Genomic DNA, 25,425 nt, shown 5'->3' with positions numbered 1-25,425 from the left:
TAGACTTAGTGGTATGATTTAAGGGAGAGCCCCTGTGGAAGTTTCAGAGGACTGTAAGAGTTTAATAAGGATATGATGTGAGCTTCCTGCTCCTCCAAGCTCCCCCTCCCCCATTCCTCCTCCCAGGAGGCGCCATCAGTGCTTGATTTGGCAGTGTCAAGGTATGGTTACTCTTCATAGTTTGTTGTTTATGTTAGTTTGGTTATCCTCTAATAAGAATTGAACTTGAAATAAGAACATCTCACATTCGTATAGTCTTTAAGGTTTGCAACAACTCCCTGAGTCAGGTGCCATGATAACCCATTTGGCAGCTGAGGAAACTGAGCCTGAGAAAGGTTAAATGGCATGCCCAGGGTTACAGAATAAGTGTCTGAATAGTAGTTAGTGGAGATATTGGTAATGAGTCAATCATGCTTTTAGAAATGTATACTTTGAGGCTGCTTGGTGGCCCAGCAGATAGAGCACTGGTCCTGAAGTCAGTAGGACCTGAATTGAAATCTTGCCTCAGACTAAACACTTGACACTTACTAGCTGTGTGACCCTGGGCAAGTCACTTAACCCCAACTGCCTTAAAAAAAAATTATATTTTGCATTGAAATTCTTTAAATGGGGTATAAAAATAAACATTGGATCACTTGCCTGGGAACCAAAATAAAATAAGACTTGTTATTAGGGATAAGGCCCACTGAAACAGAAAAGTTTCCAGGTTTTCAACAAATGTGAAGTTTGCTTCAACTTTAAAGGAAGTCAGAACCATGAAGAATGGTGAAAGACATGGACTTCATGGCATAACTACCAAAAATAATAGCATAGACTAAATTCCATTCCAAGGACTTTAAATAGATTGTTGTAATTCTTTACTTATAGTGGAATTCTGTCCTATTGATTTTTGCTTCAAATAAGAGGACTGTGGATTGAAATCTGGAATGAATTTATTTTAATGGAAATTTATCTGTTGCTGGGTATGTTGTGATGTTTTGGTCCATTCTGTAACAACTCACACAAAAGCCAGACTTGGAGCCATGACTGTGAAGGCTGTTGTGCTGGAGAGGAATCCTGAGGCCAATTCCCCCCTCTCCCACCACCCTACCTCAGGAGTTTCTCCCTAGCTTAACTCTTGACTTTTCCTTCCTCAACTCTGGCAACCTTCAGTCTCTCTGAGGTGTTCCATGCACCAAAATTCCTAGTTAAAGCTATAGCTCCTTCACAGATCCAGTGGAGAATTAAGAGGGTTGTCCATTTTGATCTAGTTTGCCAAGAATTAACTCAAAGAGCATAATTTGGGTTGCAAAATTGATCTGGAGTAGGAAATGTCCCTAATAGGCAAATTCTTTAGCCTAGGGTCCTGATGTCTCTTTAGAGCCATAGGACTAGTCCTAGATGTGGCCACACTAAGACATAAAACAACCTAATTTCAGTATAACCATGTCTCTGTAGAATTTCTTAAATATCGTTTTCACCATAGTTTTTAGCATATTTTTAAAAAACTCTGATAGACCTCGTTCAGGAACACTTAAATATTCACTGCTTCAAAGTCAAGGAGGCAAGGCAGTGCCCTTTGATCACTGAAAGAATAGGTTATCACCTTTGCTCTCAGAAACAAAGCAGTTATGAATATTTTTGTATGGATAGATTTTTTTTTCTTTTAATAACATCCTGGGCAGATAATTGGCCCAGTACTATTTCCACTATATATTACTGCTCTTCTTAAATAAAGAATTTCACAGGAAGGACATATTCTGTGGAAGGGGAGAAGATAATTCAGTTTTACCTATGCTGAGTTTCATGTGCAAGCAGAGCATCTAAGATAGATCTCTATCAGGCAGTTGGAAATTCAAGAAAGGAATTATAGGAAGAGAGGGAGGGAGAAGAGGAGAGGAGTAGAAATACAGATTTGGATTCATCCACATAGAATTAACAATTAAAGCTTTCCTAATTAAAAGACAAAAGCTGAGTAGGAACTTTGAAATGCAAACTCTAGGGTCAAGAGAAACTTAGACAAATAAATTCAAGCAAATTCCATGATAATGCCATGCCAGTATTCTAATAAGGGGAGAAGAAACTGTTGTCTTATTAGAACCTTAATCTTTTCCAAAAAATACTGAGGGAGGTAAATAAGAAAAAGAGAGGTCCTGGAGATAGATTGGTACTGTTATGAGGGTTTTAAGGGGGGAAAGGGAAGGGAGGGTAAAAGGAATACACTGGCTCAGAAAGAAGGAAGAGAAGGGATGACACCTATTTCTCATAATTGAGGTATATGGTAAGAAGAGTATATAAACATAAATGAAAGGTTAGGGGGACATGAGATGACCATCACTTTTATCTGTTTTAGACAGGAGGGTTAAACACACTTAGACACACACGCAAACACAATGAATGTGGCATAGAACTACATTAAATTCAGCAGAGTAGTAAGTAAAGATTGGTGGGGGGGAGGGGGCAGGTTAAGAGGGAGAATAAATCAGGAAGGGAATAGTCATATAAAACAAACACCACCAGTCCTGAAGAGGGGATTAAAATAAAAAGTTAAGAACTAGAAGTTAAGGGTGTGCTCATCAGTCAGCAATAGCTGGACAAATTGTATGAATGAAATGGAATGTTGTGCCATAAGAAATGACAAAAGAGACAATTTCAGAGAATCTTGGGAAGTTTGGATTGTTGCACAGTGCAGTATGCAAAACTATGAAAACAATATGCAAGTACAACTCTGTAAAGAAAAGCAATATTGAAAAAGTTAAGAATTCTGATCAAAGCAGGAACCTGCCTTATCACCAGAGAACCTGTAATGAAGCATGTAACCCCATGAATGAGATGATGAATCTATGGCACATAACGAGATAGACATTTTTTGGACATTGTGTGAATTTTTTCAGTTTAACTTTGTTGCAAGGGCTGTTTTCCTTTTCTTTTTATTTGAGGGAGGGGGTGGTGGGTATAGGGGAGAGAAAGGGAGTGGTTAGCAGTTGTGATACCTCCCCAAAAGAGGGATATTAAAATGCTTAAAAAATACACAAAGTGAAAGGAAGCACAGATAAGTAGGACAGTTTTGAAAGTAACTTTTTATATACTTTTTATATAAAGTTCATTATATACTTTTTAAAAAATGCATACAGTGTGAAATGGAGATTCACAGTTCCATATACAATCATTTTTGTGTTCTGTGTATATGGACATGCTCATGAGAATTTTTTTTGCTTTTGTGTGTGTAAGTTCAGAATAAAAAAAATTTTTAAATTATGACAGTTGAGGACAAATGACCTCCTAGATAATTTTCATTATAAAAAAAATTTCCCCAATTACATATAAATACAATTTTAATATACTTTTTAAAAAGTTTTGAGTTCCAAATTCTGTCTCTCTCTTCACCCCTCCCCAAGATGATAAAGAATCTGATGTCGGTTATAAATTGGCAGTCATGTAAAACATATTTCCATATTGGTCATTTTTTGTAAGAAAATTGAACAACAAAAAAAGCAAAAAATAGTATACTTTGATCTATATTCAGATGCTATCTGTTCTTTCTGTGGAGGCAGATAGCATTATTTTTCATCATGATTTTTTTGGGGCTAGGCAATGGGGTCAAGTGACTTGCCCAGGTCACACAGCTATTAAGTGTCAAGTCTGTGAGGCTGGATTTGAACTCAGGTCCTCCTGACTCCAAGGCTGGAGCTCTGTCCACTGCGCCATCTAGCTGCCCCCTCATCATTTCTTATAACACAATAATATTCCATAATAATCATGTACAACAGTTTGTTTAGCCATTCCCCAATTGATGGACATCCCCTCAATTTCCAATTCTTAGCCACCACAAATAGAGCTACTGTAAATATTTTTGTACATATAGGTCCTCTTCCCTTTTTTTTTTTTTGTTGATCTCTTTGGGATACAGACCCAGCAGTGGCATTGCTGGATCAAAAGGTATGCAGAGATTTATAGTCCTTTGGGTATAGCTCCAAATTACTCTTCAGAATGGTTGGATCAGTTCACAACTCCACCAACAGTACATTAGTGTCTCAGTTTTCCCATATCCCCTCCAACATTTGTCATTTTCACAGAGGAACCTTCTAATCAAGTTATGTGCATAAGATTAAGGTAGAAATTATGTATTAGTAAGGAACTTCATAGGAACTTAATAAATTTAGGATAAGAAGGGACTCAATAAATATTCTAGTGTAACTGTTTACAGATGAGTAATTTCGGGCCTCTAAAGAAGTGGCTTGCGCTGTGATCACAGAGGTCACAAGCAGCATAGTCAAGATTTGAATCTAAGCCCCATGACTCCAAATTATCTTTCACGATAACTTAGAATTAATTTCTCTTTATGTATAGTCTTTAAGTGTTGTAATGTTGTTTTAAGGTCAGCTTCTTTAATAAAGTTACATTTTTAATTTTAAAAGTCTGATGAATGGAAAAGTGTTAATCATTCTTAACAGCTAATTAAGCACATCTATGCTTAAAATCTGACAGACCAAACCATACTGCTGAGGCACTTACCGCCATCTGGTGGCAGTGTGCTCTCAACTATATATATATATATATATATATATATATACATATATATATATATATATATATATATATATATATATATATATATATACACACACACACACACACACACACACATATATGTATGTGTGTGTGTGTGTTCAGCTTTTTAGAGACATTTTACTATAACGAATTTAGAGTCCTTACAATAAAGCCTTTAATATTTTCTTTGAAAAGGGAGAACATTATTCCTGAAAAGTATGTTTGCTTCCTGTATAGCAAAGTCTTGCTTCCTAGGCTAGTTTTTTTCTTCCATAAATAAATGTCTCTGATCCTTCAAAATGACATTTCTCAAAATGCCGTTAAAATTCTTTCCCCTGCTGCCTTGAGTAGGATAGTAATTCCAGTCAGCCCTTTTCCTGGACTACTCAGTTTTCTCATCTGTAAAATAATAATTAGACTAGATAATTTTTTTAAGATCTCTTCCAGATCTAAAATCCTATGCTTCTAAGAAATTACTTTGCTTCTTTCCCTTTGTATAGGCAGCCTGCAGTGCTTGTGCCATACTATTCTTTTCCTTCCTCAATGTTTACTCATAATAGTTGGAGTGACTGTGTGTTTCAGCAAATATCTAAACCATTCAAGATAGATGGTTGTTTTCTTGAGAAAGACTTGACGGACATCGTCTCATAGTAGCCTATTCAACTGTTTGCTTATAGAGAAGCCTTTTAGAGAATGGCCGTAATTTAAAGTGATAGTGTCTGACCAGACTTTGAGTTCTTCTAGGGGAGTTAACTGTAGAATAGAGGTAGCTCTTGCTTGGGGTTTATTCTATAAGGAATCTGGGATGAGAAGCAGAGCCTTCAGGAAAGAATATGCAGATGCACTTGCTTAGCAGTTATTAGCAAATAATTTGCTGGCTGTTTTCAAAATACAAAAGTAGAAATCAGCTAAACAGGATTGAGAGGAAAAGGTACCACTTAAGAGAATATTATAAGGATTTGATATTTCTTGTCTGTGTCTTCATGAAGTGAGTAGTGGGAATTTATATTCTTGATTATGGTTAGAAAGAGTGAAAGATTTGAATGTGAGGAGAGAAAAGAAAGTATCAGTGATCACTCTGGTGTCATTTGGAAGGGATAAACTTCTGATCATGTCAGTAATTAACAAGGCTTTTAGTCTTCCATTAACACTAAAACAGGATGTTAGATTAAATTAAGAGATTTACTCTTATGCCACTTATATTGATAGGAACAAGCCAGGGGAATTTCCTCTAATCCCAAACTAGAACACATAATTTTTCTAAATAAGAAAAGTAGGTGATTTGATGTGTCAGTTAAGGCAGGGGACTGGAAACAAGAGAGGATGTGAGGGTGGTGTAATGTGCTAATTTACTAATTAGTCTAGAGGTGTGTATTTTTCAATAAATCAACAACCAACAAGCATTTATTAAGTCTCTACTATTTGCCAGGTGTGGAGCTAGGCTTTGGGTTTACAAAGACAAAAGTGAAACCGTCTCCACCCTTTAGGAGCTTATATTCTAACAGAGTAGACCAGAAAGGAGGTGTGGTGTGTGTGCCTGGAAAGGGCAGGAGGGAGTAGGAAGATGGGAAGAGGGAAGGAGCCCAGTGTTAGAATTGTTGTTTTATATGGTAGACTTTTAAACTAGTGTTGTCACACTCAGGTAGAAACAGATCCTTGCAGGCTCCATATTTACTTAGAAAACCACTAATTAATATTGTTTTTTATTTTATTTTTATTTGTTAAAATCCCCCAATTACAATTTAATCTGTTTCAGGAGTTTTGCCCTCCTGGGCTCAAGTTTGACACCTCTATTTTAAATCATGTCACTGTGACATAATACACACTCACTGATATATCTAATGGGAATTTTCTTTTGAGAAAATTTTAAAAACATTTTTGACTAAAAAAATCATTAGAGCTACTCCACACCTGGAAATAGGTATATTGTTAAAAGGAACCTGTTTACACTTTGGGATTCTCATGCCTTTTAGTAATTCCATATTCAGCATTAACAATGGTGGCAGGCATCAAAGGCAGCCTCAGTGGTTACCACGTGAAAAAGATTAAGAACAACATTTCTAAAATGAACATTGATGTCATTACAAAATATAATTTGAAGATTTAAGATACTAGAGCTATTTTCCCCATGTTATCCCATAATGACTTACCAAGTTGTAAATTTAGAAGTTAAGTGAAGTGATGAAAGTTGCTTAAGATTGTTTTCTATTGTATCCATGAAAAGTGGTATGCTTTTAACTTTTAATGAATTGCTTTTTGGAGGTCAGCAGTTTTACCTTTATTCACTATTTCTATATAATTATTTTTGTTCTTTTTGAGTCCTTTTCTCACTTGAATTTAAACCTATATAAATCTGACTTTTAAGGAACAAAGTAGTTACACAAAGATTCTTTTGGCATTTAAAAATTTAATTATATCTTTAATGTACTTGATTTAAACAAAAATTAATTTTAAATGTTGCAAGTTTAAGTAAAACACAATTGACATGTAATTACAAAGTCCTGGGATGTATCATTTCTGAAGTATGGTTTATATAAAATGATTATTTAAAGTTGTTTGTTATTTTAGTCCTTTCATTGCATCATTAAGAGCTAAACTAAAAACTGTTAATGGTAATTACTTGGTAATATGGTAAAAATCATATTTATGGATTATTTCACTTGAGCTTCAATAGCTCTACTCCTTTCCTGAAGTCCTAGCTGCCTTCACATTGTGGCACACACAGTATGGGGTGTTTATAAAAATGTACTGTGTTATGCTGGTGACACCAGGTGTTGAAAGTAAAAAATGTGGTTTATTCCATATTTGAAAGCATTCATTCTTGTTGTTTGATAGTTACGCTGAAGGAGAATTTCAGTCATAAGATGATAAAAACTTCAAGCTCTTCTAAAATAATGTTTATTTTGGAATCATTCATAATCACATTGAAGGATGAAGAAGAGTAGAGGGTTAATCGTTGCCAGGTATTTCCTCTTTCAATAGATATTTTTAATTTTTTTTGAATGGGTTAAATTGTAAGTTTTGCTTTCTTTGACTATTATAGGCCAGGGGCTTGGAATCTGGTATCTACAGATTCCCCTGGGGTCTCTGGATAGATTTCTTGCAATGAGTGAACTAGGATGAGAAAAAAAAGTTACATTTTTTCTTTTTACAAACCTCTAGCTGAAATTTAGCATTTCCCTCCGTTATTTAAATGCATTCTGAAAAGGGGTCTGTAGTCTTCATCCGACTGCCAAAAGGTTCTGTAAGATTAAAAGGGTTAATAACATCTTTTCTAGACACTCATAAAATGTACCTTTAAAAAAGAAATGCATCCAGTAAACGTAGCACTCTTGGAAAATTTGTTATTCTGGTTATTGAATTTTCTGCACATTTGAAGGTTATGCTAAACAGTGTTTTGTTAGAAATATGCCCTAAAATGAATTATTTTACTTCTCTAATTCTTATACAAAATGTAATTGGATTTTGGATTAAGGGTCTTCTTCATTTTCTAAGGATCATTTTCCTAAAGATCAATCTTCTTTGTACATTATTTGAGATAGAGCAATTAAGGGATCAGGGTAAGTGTGTGCTGACCCCAGGATATCTCTTGGAGGTTAATTTTATTTATTTTTTACATATTCCTGTTTAAAGCTTGTTTTCTTGGTATTTTCCCTTTTCTGATAAAGTGAAATGCAATGTTAAAACGTTTCAGAAAGTTTACTGATTCTGTGTTATATACAGTAAAGCAGAACATGTGGCCTACAACTCCTGAGTGGCCTAAACCAGATTAAAATATAATTGGGAAATAGTTAACAAACAGAAATACAATAAAACATAGATAATGTATTTAAAAACTGTCAGTATGTGTCCCTTGGGGATCCTTATGTACAGTTTTGTGGGTCCTGTTTCTATTCAAATTTGACCCCACTGCAATAAAAGGTACAGAAATAAATAGGGTATTTCTGCCCTCCAGAATCTGCTATTATAATAAAGGAGACAAGATTTATCTGTTGCAGTAGAAAGAGCGCTGGATTTAGAGTTAGAATGATTTTGATGAGATTAAGCAACAACTGTTGTAAACATGACAAGGTTTGATGCCCCAGGAACACATAGAAAACTTAGATAGAGTTCCAGGAAAAACAAATAGAAATTGTTTTAAGAAATGGAAATGTTGATTTATGAAGAATAGTAAAAAGAATTATATTGATCCAACAGAGTCAAGTGGCAAACATTTACAAATAATGAAAGTGCCAAATACCTAGAATAGGTACTTGGGTAAAATAAGTAAAAAGCAGTTCGCAAATCATATGGTATGTCCATCATAGCCCCCAACCTGTCCTTTTCATTCACCATTAAGTGTGTACTATGGGCAACTCTTACTAGTGTGCTAAGTGCTTGGAGGTACAAGGTTTAGATAAGACTAGACCACTATCATCCTGGAGCTTACAGTCTAATAAATAGCACAATAAGACAGATAAATATAATATACAAAATTACAATATACAAATATATACAAATACAACATAATATGCAAAGTATAAAACAGTTCTGTGTGAGGGCTGAATGATGAAGTTTGTTAACAACCAGGGGATCAAAGAAAGTGTCATTTCTTTTCTCATTCATAGATCTTGTAAGCCAGGACCAGGAGAAAAACAAAACAAAACTTTAGAACAGGAAGGAATGCCATTTTACAACTACATAGAAATATCCAGTATTATTTTTTTGTGTGTGTGAGTGGGGAATGGTTAGGACTTTAACAGGTAAAAAGGGTTTAGAGGACATTCTTGGCATATAGAACAATACACATAGCTCATGTTTTGGGGGGAGGTTAAGAGTTGTATGCAGAGAGTAGCTTAGTATGGCTGGAACATGAGATAAAGTTGGAAAGAGGAGCAGGGCTTTGAATGCTAGGCAGAGCAGTTTGAATTTTACTCTGGGGCAGTAGGGAACCACTGAATGAAAAGATAAGATGTAGGCATGAAAAAGTTAATTAATTCTGGCAGTGTTTTGAAGAATGGGGTAGAAGAAAGAGAGAGAGAGACAGAGAGACAGAGAGAGAGACAGAGAGACAGAGAGAGAGAGAGAGAGAGAGAGAGAGAGCGCCACAGGGACAGGACTATTAAGCAATTGCAGTAATCCAAGAGGCTTGTACTAGTATGGCAGTGAGAGCAGAGAGCAAAGGACAGTTGGGAGAGATGCTGCACAGATAGAATTAGTATGACTTGGGAACTTATTATATTTAAGAGGTAAGGGAGAACTACAGACAAGTGTCAAAAAATAACACCAAATTTTTCTTTTTCCTTTCAGTTCCCCTTAGGTATTAGGCTGCTTAAGATACCTTCTTCCCAAACAGAATTATTGAACTTAGACTAGATCTTAGTGTTCATCTGGTCCAAATCCAGTTATTTTTCAGATGAAGAAATTGATGCCCAGAGAGTGTTAAGCAACTTGCCCAGGATTATATAGATATTAAAATAGCAGAGCCAAACTTTGAAACCAAGCCCTCTGACTCCAAATCCTATCTTGGTTTGTTATTTTATTCTAGCTCCCTGGAAGAGCATGTAGAGTCTGATTTGCAGTTAGTTAATAAACGATGCCTGCTATGTGCCAGATACTGTGCCAGGCTCTGGGAATACAAAGAAAAGCAAAAGACAGTCTATGTCCTTGAGGAAGTTTACAATCTAATGGGGGTAAAGCTGTAAAGGGGGTAGAAGAGAAAGAAGGTACCCTGCATGGGGTGGAGGGTGATGATGCAGTCCCACAGCTAGGTGGGAAATTAGGAGATGGCTGCCCTGGGCCTCCTCCTAAAATGAAGAATCTGGGAAGAGGTTTCTCGTGTCTACCCTCTGCTGCCCTCAGTCAGTGGGACAGAGGGGCCCCAGGGTACTAAGGAGGTATGAGATTGAGAGTTGGTATGGTCTTAGAGGAAGATGAGTTTCTAGAAACAGTGATGAAGTGGCAGGACTGGGAGTTTAGAAGGAGGAAGGGCAGGTTAGGCTTCGTAAATTCCTTGCCCCAGCCTTAGGGCTAGTCTCCTCTGACTCTTTGCCAAGTCTTTCCTTCCCCCTTCTTCAGCATTCGAGTCGAGCTGCACATTCATAGGCGAAGAGGAATAAAAGGTGCTTTCAGGGAGCTTACAGTCTGTATGAGAGGTGAGACATATGCCCAGATCACCACAATGCATGTCAGCATATAATAGTTATTACTAAAACTAAATAACTAAAAGTTACTTAGTTATTGCTGAAAAATCTGACCATGCCGTACTCCTGCTCAAAAAGTTTCAGTATCTCCCCATGACTTCTAGGATCAAATATAAACTTCCCACCTTCACAACATGGCTTCCCCCTCCTTTTCTAGGCATATTTCGCTTTTCTCCCCTTCGTGTCACACTCTGTGGTTCGTCCAAGCTGTTGTTCTTGGTGTTTTTCATCCGTTTCTTTGCATAGACTGTCCCCTATATCAGAATGTGCCATCTTCACCTTTACATCTTAGAATTGTCCAAGCTCAGTTCAGACACTGTCTCCTACGTCTGGCTTTTCCTGATCTTCCCAGCACTTACTGTGTCTTTGGTGTGATTATCTTGTATTTATTTTGCATATGTTTCATGTGTGCATATTGTCTCCAGGATCGAATGTGAACTTGGTCAGGGCAGGAACTGACTTGGATTTTTGTCTTTCCTGGCCACATAGTTGGCCCTTGATAAATGTTTGGTTGATTCCCTTCCCCTTCCAATGGCCCCTTAACTCTAGAGTTCCTACTTTTGCTTCAGCTTCTGTGGGTAAAATCTGGAACAATTAAGTGTTTGTATTTCTCCCAGAAGGTAGATCTGTAGATAACTCTTTCTCAGACCTTGCCTTTGGTGTTTACCCTCTCAAGACCCCATCATCCCTTACTAGCAACTTTCCTTACTGTATTTGAGTGCAAAGATAAGAAGGGAGAACTGCAGGAATAAGAGGAAGTCTTTTAACTCCCTTGTTTATTTATGATTTGTATTGGTGGTTAAAAAAAAACCCTTAGGAAACCTTCAAAGTTAGTCTTCTTGCTACAGAGAATTTTTTTTTTTTACATTGGGCCGAGGAGAGAAAACAGTGGTTTGGAGCAACAGATGTTAGCAGTAGATAGAGAAGAAGTAGGTGAGCAAGGCTGGAAGAACAGAAAGGATATATTTTTTGCTTCCTCTATAATCATTCCTCCCAATGATCCCCTTTTCTTCAATCCTCAGGTCCTGTTCCATTATAAAACATGGCAAAGCCATCTGTTTGAGGGTATCAGTGACCTGGAGTTGGGGGTGGGGTGTGTAGGTAGATTACATTCTCCTTCTTCGTGGGGAGACTGTGTAGGGGGGTTGGGGGAAGGAGGGACTGGAGGCTCTACTTCAGTTGTAGGCATAGAGGTATGTTCCTGACATCCCAAGGGAGAACTTTAAATGCATTTTCCTAGGAAACTTTTAAATGTGATAACGTATTACAAGGAACTCTGGTTGTTAGTGTGGGAGCTCCCACCAAGACCCACATCCCACGACCCTTCTCTAACTTAATATCTAAATGATAGGCAGTTGCCCAGTTGCTTAGAGGTTAATTAAGTGACTTGTCTAGGTTCACATAGTTAGTAATTGTCTAGTCACTATCACATTCCCTGTACTACCCTAGTACTTTTAGTATATTAATAACAATTTTTCAGACAAATTATAGATTAAATAGGCTTTTTGTGTGCTAGGTTATGAACCCATCCTCCATTTTAAAACATTGTTTTTAAGGGAAAACATTGTTTCTAAGTTAGAAAAAGGAAAAATCTAAGCAGGCTATAGAAGGTAGAGATTCCTTTCTGTTAGGACTCCCATGTAACTAGTAGAAAATGGCTTTAAAGTTGAGAGCTAACCCCATTTTATAGTTAAAACAACAAAATGATAGTCTTATGATTTATTTTATGATACTAGGATTTTATCTGTTATCAAACACCTCTTTGTTCTATCTGGCACATAGTAGACAGATACTTGTTGATTAGTAAATTTGTTCTGCTTTAGTCTTTTGTTTGTTTTATAATTAATTTATTTATTTTTAGTGTTCAGCATTCACTTCCATAAGATTTTGAGTTTTAAATTTTCTCCCCTTCCATCTCCTTCCCCCTCCCCAAGATGGTGCGCAATCTGATATAGGCTCTATTTATACATTCATGTTAAACATATTTTCACATTAGTCATGATGTAAAGAATTAGAACTCATTGTTCTGCTTTAATCTTTAGAATTTATTTTAAAGATTACTGAATGAAAAAGGTATATTTCTTTCTCTACTTGTAAGTTTTAAAGGAGACTTTGCCCCAAAGTCTCTCAATTGACCACAAAGGGGAACTTAGGGTAGATAAGAGAATCTATTGCCCTAACAGTGGGACTTATTAGAATTGAATATAATTACTAAAGAAAGCCTCTTCATTAATCAGTAAAAACTGGAATAGGCAAAGCAATAATCTAGTTGTGAAAAGGGAGACAGTAAATAAACCTATTGAGCATTTTACATTCAAAATGGAGAAATTCTTTCCTTGGAAGAAAGCTAATTAGATGGCATCAGCAGATCAGTAGTTCACTTCTTGGCCTCTTCTCTATTCCTGGGCCTTTCCCTTGATATTTACCAACTCTTTTTTTTCCAGTGATTTTAAATACCTGAGATTTAAAGCCAATTTTAAGTATCTGTTATTTCAGAACCTGGGATTTTGTCCTTAGCAATATACCCCATGTGGCTTTCTGTTGTCTTGTTAGTGGTGGAGGTTAAATTCTCTATAATAAATAGTAACATACTTCACCTGATGGCTTCATTACTGTACAGCTGCCTAATTAACTAGTAGCATTATTTAAGATTAAGATGACCCCTAATTCTCCCCTTTGTAATTGGACTAAAAGGGGGTTGTTTCCCTAAACATTATAGGTCATGGATTTCTTTAAAAGATTACACACAGGTAGGCAAAGAAGCAGAGAAGCAGCAGCATCTGACAGTTGTGTGCTCGGTTTAGGGTGCCATGGATGTTTTTTTTTTTTATTGTAGGGGCAAAGAAATCAATAGCTCTCTATTTAGCAGCTATGTATTACGACATTGCTACCAAATAACGATGCTAGAAATTAATATAGGAAAAGTCTTGGAAAACACTAAAAACTTGGCTGTTATTCCTTTCCCCACCTTCTCTTTCTGGTAATCTTTCACACCTCCTTACCCTGCTCCGTGCTGGTGGAAAGCAAGAGAAATACAGAGCATTGCCTCATTTGGGATACTTTGAGATCTCAGCTCCAAGGTGCTCTTCATTTTGCCAGTCCTTCATCCATTGAATGACCTTCGAAGTCAATTTTATCAATTAAGCACCAATTGGGGGAAGTAAAAGGTAGCATGAACCCCTGCCCACATAAGGATCAAGAATGGATTTTGGAGTTGTAGTCAGGTACTTTTTGGAATCTTTTATTAAACACTGTTTAAAGACTAAGGTCAGTTCTGTGTTAATAATTTGTGTCCTGAAACTTGGCATCACAGAATAATAGGTGGGACTTATATTTCCCTTTTTTTCCATTCATTATCTTGTCTGTATCTCCTACTTTGTCTCTGAGGACAACATAAGGTTTGGGTGCTCCATTTCCTATATATTTTAAAAAATTGAATCGCTTACATAATTGTAAAGCATTTCATTAGCTCATTGTTTGAATAGGTAGTTTTATTTCTGAGGTAATTTGAATGGGCTCCTGTGATTAAAAATTCTAGTTGAAACATTGAGCTTTATACCTTTCTGCTAGCTTAAATTAGGTTAGCAAAACAAACTTTGTTTTTCATTGACCACCATCGGTATTTCTAGTACTTTACCTAGAGAAAGGTTTAGAGCCATATCATATGACAGGTAACTAAGCAATTAAAATTGTGAGGCATTTGCCTATTAGCAGTAGATGGTAAAAGTTCTTTTAGAGGCTGCATTTCTACAGAGTGGTTATTGTAGGCAGGCAAGTCTCAGAGTATTACTTTTGGCTGGGATTCACACATCTTTTCTAGAACCTTTAAATTTTTAGTATTTTGGTGCTCTGGAAACTAGGGGCTTGAAGTATAATGGCAGTACTCTCTAAGATACTAGAAGAATACAGAGATGAAGAAATTTCACCTATGCTTCGGTTCTTTAAGGTCAAGCTAGATTAAGGATTGTCTAGTAGATTCTAGGTTTCTTGGCATACCTTTTAAGTGGTAGTTGGGTGCTAAAAATAATATCGCATCTCTTAGGATGTAAAACTTAGACATCATTGTGAGAGGTTTTTGTTGTTTTTAAGGTTATGGTCCTCTACCAAGAGTCAACTTTTAGCCTTTCTCATCACCTCAGGCTACCAGTATGATGTTCTAGATAAGAGGAATAAAACAACATATTTGGTGAGAGCACCATCTTATTTAAGACTTTGAGAAGGACACAGAACCTGTCTAGAAATTTTGATCTCTAGGACAAAATCAGTATGTACGTGGAGGGCAAGGAGCAGAAATATAAACCTGGGGAGAGACTTCATACATTGGGCCTTGTGTCCTGGGTTGAAGCCACCAGGGATAGGACACAATTTGGGAGGCGGGCTTGGGAAAGTTCTCCAGGGGAGGGATAATCCTCAAAATCCCCTCTTGGCCTTTTTGCTCCACTATTGTTGGTCATCCTAAGCATCCTCCATGAAAGGCATGGTATGGGTAGGCAGGATACCTGAACCCCAAGGACATAGGTCATGGAATCGTAGAATAGCTTTAGAGCTGGAAGACACCTAAAAGCCCCTATTTTCTACATCCCTTATTTTATAGATGAAGTAGATACTAAGACCAAGGGATATTAAGTGAATTGCCAAAAGCCACATAGGCAGTATATGTCATTGGTGGGCTTTGTCCTCAGATTATCTTACTCCAAAGCCTGTGGGTACTGTCACACTGGGAGATGGGGCAGCCTGTCCTCCCTGGCCCTCTGACTGACCACTGTCTGGCCTGTACCTAATGCCTTCCCATTTTGGTAGGACCTGCCAGAACTTGACATCTGCTGACCTATGTAGGCTTCAAGAATCCAGTGCTACTGCAGTGCCATTAAACAGCTCTGCAATATCAGTATAGTGGAAATTTACACATCAAAAACTGTAATCATTTTGAGGAAATATAACTTGGAAATGGCATAGGTGAATCACTTATGAGGAAAAAAGTAGTAAATGGCATAATCAAAACAATTGGGTTATTAAATTAAGAAAATGATGTTTGGACATAGTTTTTATTTTTAACATTAAAGATTCAGTTACTTAAACCAGCCATGGTCCCTATTAAGTTTTTAAAATATGAAGAGAGCCTTTGGTCTAATTTTTTTAATGCCCTTAAAAACCACTTGTATTAAATGTAACATACATCAATGTTCTAATAACCACAGAGCAATAAACATTCTTTTTAACAGGGGATTTTGCTGTACTGGAAGAAGACATGTTCTTGTATTTTTTAAAAAAGCAGAGTGTATGCCAAAATGTACGTTTAGTAACATTAAATATTCTGACATGCCCCTCGAATCTAGGAAACTTATAATATTGTAAAACAGAGGAAAAGATGTAAAAGCAGATTTTCAGTTTGAGCAGTATACCTGGCTTTTGTCAGTTGGTCACAACAGTAAAGTAGCTTTTAAAAGTAGGGCTAGGTTTTTTTTTCCCCCTTGGGGGGGGTGGGGGGGGTCTGGTATGTAATAGGGCCAAATTCAATTAGTTCAATATGTTTAGCTTCCACAGTGGAGACCAGAGTTTCTCAAACTGAACATATTTTTGTGAACATTTTGGACTCTTTAATTGATTCTGGTCCAAAGGTAATAGAATGTTGTTGGTGAACAATGACCAGCTGTGTGTTTAGGATTCATAAGGATGTGAGTAAATTGAGTCCATTTTGTGTAAAGTATTTAAAAGCATGTTTAAATAGCATATACTTAATTTCCTTCCCTACCCTATTCTCCTTGCTAATTCGTTGTTTTAACTCATCCCTTGGCTATTTTATTGAATTTAATTTCATATTATTATAAAGAGACCCAAATTAAGGAATTTGAGCACTACAGACAGCAGTAATTAAGGAAAATTCAAGAGTACTTGGTTAAATTCTGAATTTCTTTGCTTTTCTTGCCTTAAAAGGGCCTAATTCTTTTAAAATGGAACTGGGCTGGGCAGGAATTTTTTTTCTCTTAGCAGGGAGCTCTTTGGGAAAGGAAACAGAGCATAGTAGATAGTCAGGAAGACCTAGGTTCAAATATCACCTTAACTCCTGGGGAGGTCACTTCTATCTTTGGAATAGAGGAGCAGAGTTGGATTGAATGGCCTCTTAGGTCTTTTATCACTCTAAATCTATGATCCTTGAATCATAATAGGTAGTTGGTAAGAATGGCCTGTGCTCTTTTCATTCCTACATAAATATGTTTATATGTTGACCAATCTTAATCACTGTTATTCTCTGCTCAGAAAATATAAACTGATTTTCATAATAACAACAGTTGATTGTGTAAATGTTTTATCTGTTACTATTATGAAAATTAATTTACAGTTTCTGTGTAGTGATCGTTGAGTATGTCTGAGACAGAGAGTAAAAATGGACAATGAATTGGGGCAAGAGTTAAAGAGAGAGGAGGAGAGAGAGCTGGATTGCCTTCAGGAAACTGCAAAGTTACTTTAATGTCCAAAATTTTTTCCTGGAAACAAGGACCCAACTTTTTCATACCAGTATTCTACCACTGTTATTATATGGCTTTGAGACATGGAACACAATAGTCTCCAAAGAATTTTAAACGACTTATTCACAGAGCAGCACAGAGAGATAAATGGTGGGTGTGAGCAAGCTTAATGGTAGAAAGTCCAAGTGTTCTGTTGGTATCCTTGAAATATCAGGAGAAAACTTCAGTACATTGAATGGAATCCTTAGGTGAGTTTATGAGAGGATAGGAGTTGCATAGGATGGGCAGATGTGAATGGGTTGTGATCCACATTAATGGAGGTAGTTCCAAAATCGTTGAGATCACAGATCTATTTGGCTATTTCAGTATTTGAGGAACAGTTGACATTTATATAGCTCTTTAATGTTTGCAGAGCTTTTTATATATGTTGATATAATTCTGTGAATCCATCAGGACCAGGGAGGGGTTTCTTTGCTGATTCCTTGGCAGCTAGGTCTATTTTTTCCCCATGAGATTGGATTAGTTACTATCTCTATCTGGTCTTCTTATAGTGTGGATATTTTATATTTTCAAAGATAATTCTTCTATGTATTTTGTGTTCTTAGTTTTGTTATTATATAACTCTGCTTAATATGTTCTGATTATTCTTTTTATTCTGGTTTTGCAGTGATTTCACCTTGCTCATTTGCTATTTTATTGATTTTATTTTCTTCTCTCATTTAATGAGATTAGCTAAGGGTTTATCAATTTTATTAGTTTTTTTCAAAGAAGTAGCTTTTAGTTTTAATGATCATTTCTAGGGGTTTTTTGTTTCCAGTTTACCTATTTCCTCTCTAATTTTTAATATATTCTCTTTTGTGCTTATTTGTTGATTTTGTTTAAGCTCCATATTCATGTCATTAATCTTCTATTTTTCTATTTTGTTAGTGTATGATTGTAAGGATATGGAAAACCACAGTTTTCCCACTGGGGACTGCTTCAGCTGTATCCCAGAAATTTTGGTATGTTATCTTATCATCATTTTCTTTTACATAGTTATTAATTGTGTTTCTGTGATTTGTTCTTTGACCCAGTAATTATTTAAAATTTCATTGGTAAGTCTACATTTGGGATTATATCTTTTGTTTGTGGTCCCTGAACCAATTTTTATTATTGTGTTGTGTTCTATAAAGGATGTAGGGCTGTTTCTGCCTTTTTACATTTGTTTGCAATATCTCTGTGCCCTAGTACATGGTCCATTTTAGTAAAAATTTCATATGGTACAGAGAAATATGTATATTCTTTTGCTGTCCCATTTTAGATGATGCTATAAATCTTTTAACTCTAATTTTTTCAGAAATGTATTCAGTTCCATGTTTTCCCTTTGGTGATCTTTCTCTTAGATTTATCCAAAACTGATAAAGGGATATTGAAGTTTCCTGTCATTATGGTGTTACTGCCTGTGTCGTCGTCTTCTTTTTTTTTTTTGCAAGGCAATCAGGGTTAAGTGACTTGCCCAGGGTCACATAGCTAGTGAGTATCATGTGTCTGGGGCCGGATTTGAACTCAGGTCCTCCTGATTCCAGGGCCAGTGCTCTAGCTGCCCCCTAAAATTGGAGTTTTGTAATGATTACTTTTATCCTCTCTTTTGCTGTAAATACAGTATTATGTTCCTTCAGCTACTTTATTTTTTTTTTAGGATGGCCCTGTTCCCACTGGCTCTCTTCTCACCCCAATCCCTTCTTTTTATTTGTTATCCCTTTCCCTTTATGGTTTTGTTTATTCATTCTCCCCTGCTTTTATCTGGTTATATATTTCTTCCCTCATTTTTCCTTCTCAGTAGTCAAGTAGATTGACCCTTTCCTCTCCTTTAGCTGGTCCTGTTGATTAGTTTTTAAAATTTCATTTTTGTTCCCCTTTCCATAAAGAATTTCTCACTCTCTTCATTATCCATATTCTCATTAAGTTTATTCTAGAACCTTATTCTCTGATTCATGATGCCCTATGATTGTTTAGTCTCTCTCTTTTTTCTGTATTCTTCATTAAAGGTATTCACTGTAGGGTCTCTCATCTAGGTACGTTCTGCCACTGACTTGTAGGGCATACTCCATAAATTCCTCTTTTCAGTTGACTCACATTCACAACAATGCCAGTTATTACAGGGGTCAGAAAGAACACTGCTATGTAGGACCTTCTCCCTCACCACTGATCCATACCTTCTCTTTTTTATTTTTATTTTTTCTAAATTTTCCTGGGGCTCTCCTACCTGTGTCCATACTCTGCCTCTGGCCCAGGACAAGTAGATTTTTGAGACACCAAATCTGCCAGCCCTCAGACTCATTTCCTCATTAAGCTTCTCATTTCCCTTCACTTGTAGGAGTATTCATCAATGGAACCTCTCCCATCTACAGAGTAAGGTCTCTTTTCTTCCTCTTCCCTCTTTTCAGTCTTTCTCCATTCTCCCTTCCTCCCTTGTAGTCTCTTTCTGAGCCCACAGAGGTCACCTTCCCCTCATTGCTAGCCTTTGATTTCATGTATCCTCCCATGTTATAAAGTAGTCTCCCAGAAGAAGCATTTATCTATAGGCAGAGTCTTCACTTCTGTTTTTCTCTGTAAAAAAATTTTAAACTCTTCTTTATTATTGAATGTCCATCTTTTGTCCTGTACGATTAAGCTCAGATTGGCAGGTTAGTTCACCCTGGGCTGCATTCTGAGCTCTATTGCTCTTCAGAACATTTTATTCCATTTCCTCCTTCTTTTTCTGATGGGTGTGGAAGTCTCACATTATTCTAATATCCTTTCCTTTGTATTTGAAGGTCTTTCCCCTGATGGCTTGCAGAAGTTGTTTCTAAGGGCAGCTAGGTGGCGAAGTGGATAGAGTACTCACTCTGGATTCAGGAGGATACTGAGTTCAAATCCGGCCTCAGACACATATAACACTTACTAGCTGTGTGCCCCTGAGCAAGGGACTTAACCCCATTGCCTAGCTAAAAAAAAAAAGACCTTGTTTCTAAATTGAATTGTTAAATTTAAACAGTATATGTCTTGGAGTTTGCAGCTTGGGTTTTACCCTGGAGGTGATCTATGAATTCTTTCAATTGGAATTTCCTTTTCTATATTCGGAAGCTCTGGTCAGTTCTTGTCTGTTTTTTCCTTCATTATATGTAAAAGGTTTTTGACCTGTCATATTGTTCTGGGAGACCTGTGATCCTTAGGTTGCCTCTCCACATTCCGACTTCAAGGTCAGTATGCTTTGCTTGCACAGTGTATCTTTTGTCATGAGATCAGAGTAACTATTTACAGGAGTTTGCTGTGTTGCTTTTTTCTTCTTTCTTCTGCCAGAGTATACTTTTAGTAGTGATGGTAGGATTCTTATGGGAGTGCATTCATGGCTTATTACAACACCAATACCTTGGATATTTGTAGTAATTATCCTCTCAAGTACTCTCGTATATTAGTTAATTAACTGTCTCACGATATCCCTTTGAAGAAAATAGAGGCATAATTAATTAAATAGAAGAAACCAAGGTCAAGTGACTTAAGGGGCCGGTCTTATAGAATATCTTCTCAAACTTAAAATTTCTGAGGTAAGAAAACAGAATCTGTATTGAAACCATATTGTTAACAAAGCCTTTAAAATATTTCTGGAAATTTTTATTTTATTTTATACTTTTTATTAATGGTATTTTATTTTTTCCAATTACATGTAAAATCTTTTAAAGTTATTTTCCTTTACAGAAATGAAAGCAATATAAATGGTTGTCCTGTTTCTGCTCTTTTCACTCTACATTGGTTTTCAACACTGAATTTTTGAAAGATTTTGAGTTTCACATTTCTCCTTTCCTTCCTTCCCTCCCCATCCCCAAGACAGTAAGCAATCTGATAGAGGTTATATAGTGCAATCATGTAAAACATATTTCCACATTAGTCATGTTGTGAAAGAAAAAACAAAACAAAAGGAAAAAAGTGAAAATAGTATGCTTTGATCTGCATTCAGATTCCATCAGTTCTTTCTCTGGATGTGGATAGCGTTTTCCATCATGAGTCTTTTGGATTGTCTGGATCATTGTATTGCTGAGAAGAGCTAAGTCAGTCATAGTTAATCTTAGCACAGTGTAGCTGTTACTGTGTACAATGTTATCCTGGTTCTGCTCGCTTCATTTAGCATCAGTTCATGTGACTCCAGGTTTTTCTGAAATCATCCTGCTCATCATTTCTTATAGTACAATGGTATTACATTACATTCATATACCACAACTTGTTCATACATTCCCCCAATTGATGGGAAACCCTTCAATTTCCAATTCTTTGCTACCATAAAAAGAGCTGCTTTAAAATTTTTGTACATGTGGGTCCTTTTCCCTTTTTCCTCTTCTCTTTGGGATACAGGCTTAGTAGTGGTATCGCTGGAGCAAAGGGTATGCACAGTTTGGTTGACCTTTGGGCATAGTTCCAAATTGCTTTCCAGAATGGCTGGATTAGTTCACAACTCCAGGAACAATGCATTAAGGTCCTGATTTTCCGACAACTTCTCCAACATTTATGATTTTCCTTTTCTGTCATATTAGCCAATCTGATGAGTGTGAGGTGGTACCTTAGAGATGTTTTAATTTGCATTTCTTTAATCAATAATGATTTAGAGTATTTTTTCATATGACTATAGATAGCTTTGATTTCTTTTTCTGAAAACTGCCTGTTCATCTTCTTTGACCATTTATCAATTGGGGAATGACTTGTATTCTTACAAATTTGACTCAGTTCTCTGTATATTTGAGAAATGAGGCCTTTACCAGAAATACTTGCTGTAAAAATTATTTCCCAGCCTTTTGCTTTCCTTCTAATTTTGGTTGCATTGGTTTTGTTTGTGCAAAAGCTTTTTAGTTTAATATAATAAAAATTATTCATTTTGCATTTAGTAATGCGTTCTATTTCTTGTTTGGTCATAAATTCTTCTCTTCTCCATAGATCTGACAGGTAAACTATTCCTTGCTCTCTTCATTCGCTTATGGTATCATCCTTTATGTTTAAATCATGTATCTATTTTGACCTTATCTTGGTATAGGTGTGAGATGTTGGTCTATAACTAGCTTCTACCATGCTGTTTTCCAGTTTTCCCAGAAGTTTTTTTTTTTGGCAGTTTTTGTCAAATAGTGAGTTTTTATCACAGAAGCTGGAGTCTTTGGATTTATCAAACAGTAGATTACTATAGTCATTCATTACCATGTTTTGTGTACCTACCCTATTTCTTAGCCAGTACCAGATAGTATTGATGATTGCTGCTTTTATTATATAGTTTTAGAGCTGGTACTGCTAAGTCATCTTCCTTTGCATTTTTTTTTCATTAATTCCCTTGATATTCTTGACCTTTTGTTCTTCCTGGTAAATTTTGTTATTTTTTCTAGCTCTATAAAATAATTTTTGATTGGTATGGAATTATAAATTAATTTAGGTAGAATTGTCATTTTTATTCTATTAGCTCGGCCTACCCATGAATAATGGCTGTTTCTCCAGTTGTTTAGATCTGACTTTATTTGTGTGAAAAGTGTTTTGTGATTGTATTCATATAAGTTCCTGGGTTTGTCTTGGCAGGCAGACTCCCAAGTATTTTATTTTGTCTACAGTTATTGTAAATGGAAATTCTCTTTCTATCTCTTGCTTTTGGGATTTGTTGGTAATGTATAGAAATGCTTATGATTTATATCCTGCAACTTTGCTAAAGTTGTTAATTATTTCAAGTAGTTTTTTAAGTGATTCTCTAAATATACCATCATATCATCTGCAAAGAGTGATAGTTTTTGTTTTCTTATTGCCTCTTCCCAGGGTGGGGAACCTGAGGCCTGAAGGCCACATGTGGCTCTCTATGTCCTCTAGTGCGGCCCTTTGACTGAATGCGAACTTCACAGAACAAATGCTCTTAATGAAAGGATTTGTTCTGTAAAACTTGGGCTCAGTCAAAAGGCTGTAACCTGGTCTAGTTCCTTCAATGTCCTTTTCTTCTCTTATTGCTAAAGCTAACATTTCTAGTACAATTTTGAATAAAGTGGTGATAATAGGCATCCTTGTTTCACCCCTGAACCTATTGGGAAGGCTTCTAGCTTATCCCCATTACAGATAATGCTTGCTAATGATTTTTGATAGATACTACTTATCAATTTAAGGAAAGTTCCATTAATTTGGTAATTAATTAATTAATTTTGCTGTATTTCCCCAAAAGATTCTTCTGCATCTGTTGAGAATAATGATATGATTTCTGTTGGTTTTGTTATTGATGTGGTCAGTTATGTTGATAGTTTTCCTAATATTGAACTAGTCTTCAATTTCTGGTATGAATCCCACTTGGTCATAGTATATTATCCTGGTGATCAGTTGCTGTAAAATCCTTGCTAATATTTTATTTAAATTTTTTGCATCAATATTCATTAGGGAAATTGGTGTATAATTTTCTTTCTCTGTTTTAGCTCTTCCTGTTTAAGTGTCAGCACCATATTTGTGTCATAAAATGAATTTGGTAGGACTCTTTCACCTATTTTTCCAAATAGTTTGTACAGTATTGGAATTAATTGTTCTTTAAATGTTTTGTAGAATTTACTTGTAAATCCATCTGGCCCTGGGGATTTGGAAAATTATATTTTAAAAAATTATTGACTAGTTAACTGAGACATTCTAGTATGAAATCACTTTAGACTCATAGGATCCAAGAAAAAAATAAATCATCTTCTGGATAAATAAGATTGTTTAAAATAAAAAAAGAGAACCTTTTGTTAACAAAGAATACCAACTATAATGCCCTGGGAAAGATATGAAATCCCTTATCAGGAATCTGGTCCATGAAAATCAGCTTGAAATCACTTCTTAAATTTACAAATTCCAGAAGAAATTGAAATCTGTAGTGTCATCATTCCCAGACAACTTAATTTGCTTCTTCTCTATATAACCAGATGGGTCTTTGTTAATTCACCTTCCCTGAAAGCAGCCATTCTGGGGACAAAAGGGGAGTCAGAGGATATCAGAGATGTTGTAAAAGCAGAATCACTGAGACTTGTCAACAAACTGGATATGGGGGGGTGGTACAGTGAGGGAGAGGGAAGAGTCAAAGATAATTGTTACAAGCTTAAGTGACTGAATGCATGATAATGCCTTGGACAGAAACAAGTAAATTAGAAAGAGGGGAGAAGCAGCATCATGTGAGTAAAAATCTGGATTCAAAGCCCACGAAGATGTGAGTTCAAGCCCTGCCATTGACACATACTGGCAGTGTAGCCCTGGGCAAGTCACTTAAATTCTTGGTGCTTTAAGCAGCTCTGTAAAACTAAATTGCAGTCAACTGGTGTTTATATTCATTCAGTGAACCTTTATTAAGTGCCTGCTATGTGCCAGGCAGTATGCTCAGTGCTGGGAATACAAAGGCCAATAAATTTTCTGATCTGGAGCACCTCATAGTCTAATGGAGGAGACAACATGTAACTATGTACAAATAAGATATATACAGGGTAAATTGGAGGTAATGTCAGAGGGAAAACACAAAGATTAAGGACCTGAAAAGGCTTCTTGTAGAAGGTGGCACTGTAGCTGAGATTTGAAGGAAGCCAGAGTAGTTGAGAGGCAGAAATGAGGAGGGATACCTGTGAGGCCAATGTCACTAGATCACTGAGGGGCAGTAGGAGGACTAAGAAGTATGAAGACTGGACCTCCATTGGTAGTGGGAATTTTCTCACCTTGGAAGTTCCCTAGATCCAGAAGATCACAGATTTAACCTCTATTGCTGATGCTTTTTAGGTGGGTCAGACAACAAGTTCAGTCTTGGCCATTCTAAGTTTCAGATGCCAGCTTGGAAATGTCCAACAGGGAGTTGGAGTTGTTCGACTCAAATCTTTGTAAGAGATTCAGACAGAATGTATAGAATTGTTTCTGCATAGAGGTGATTGAATCTGTGGTAATGGATAAGATTACCAAGGGAGAAGAAAGAGATCTAGGAGAGACCCTTTGGGGACATTTGCACTGAGAGGGCAAGAGGAAGACAGACCAGTGAAGGAATGGATTATGTTCCTGGAGAACCAGAAAAGAGAAGTGCCACATAAGCCAAATGAGAAAAGAGTGTTTCTACCGTAGAAACGGCAAAGAGAATAAAGAATGAGGGGAAAAAACTCCCATCAGACTTAGCAATTAATAGGTCCTTCTAGTCCCAAATCAAGTTTCAGGAACGGAGTTTGGGTTGGAACAAGAGAATCTGAAAATTTGACTTTTCTTTTTTGTGGCTATGGCAGCTA

At 36.4% G+C, this 25,425-nt stretch overlaps 1 protein-coding gene across 12 annotated transcripts in view; it reads left to right on the top strand.

Annotated features, from left to right (window-relative positions):
• GGACT (gamma-glutamylamine cyclotransferase) overlaps positions 1–25,425 on the top strand; it is a 55,431-nt gene that overhangs the window by 12,713 nt on the left and 17,293 nt on the right. For 3 of the 12 annotated variants that reach the window (XM_020964035.2, XM_020964028.2, XM_020964031.2), the window contains one exon: positions 18,107–18,180. The exons of 8 other annotated variants lie outside the window; for them this stretch is intronic. The gene's annotated coding sequence lies outside the window, so the exon portion shown is untranslated. Of the gene's footprint in view, positions 1–18,106; positions 18,181–20,329; positions 20,401–25,425 lie in introns of all 12 variants that reach the window. One more of the 12 variants, XM_020964032.2, reaches the window with a different exon arrangement.

This window comes from Phascolarctos cinereus, unplaced genomic scaffold, assembly GCF_003287225.1.
Source record: "Phascolarctos cinereus isolate Bilbo 61053 unplaced genomic scaffold, phaCin_HiC Scaffold_7;HRSCAF=346, whole genome shotgun sequence".
In the NCBI taxonomy this organism is placed as follows: Eukaryota; Metazoa; Chordata; class Mammalia; order Diprotodontia; family Phascolarctidae; genus Phascolarctos; species Phascolarctos cinereus.
The sequence above is the reverse complement of the archived record's forward strand: the minus strand, read 5'-3'. Positions and strand labels throughout refer to the sequence as shown.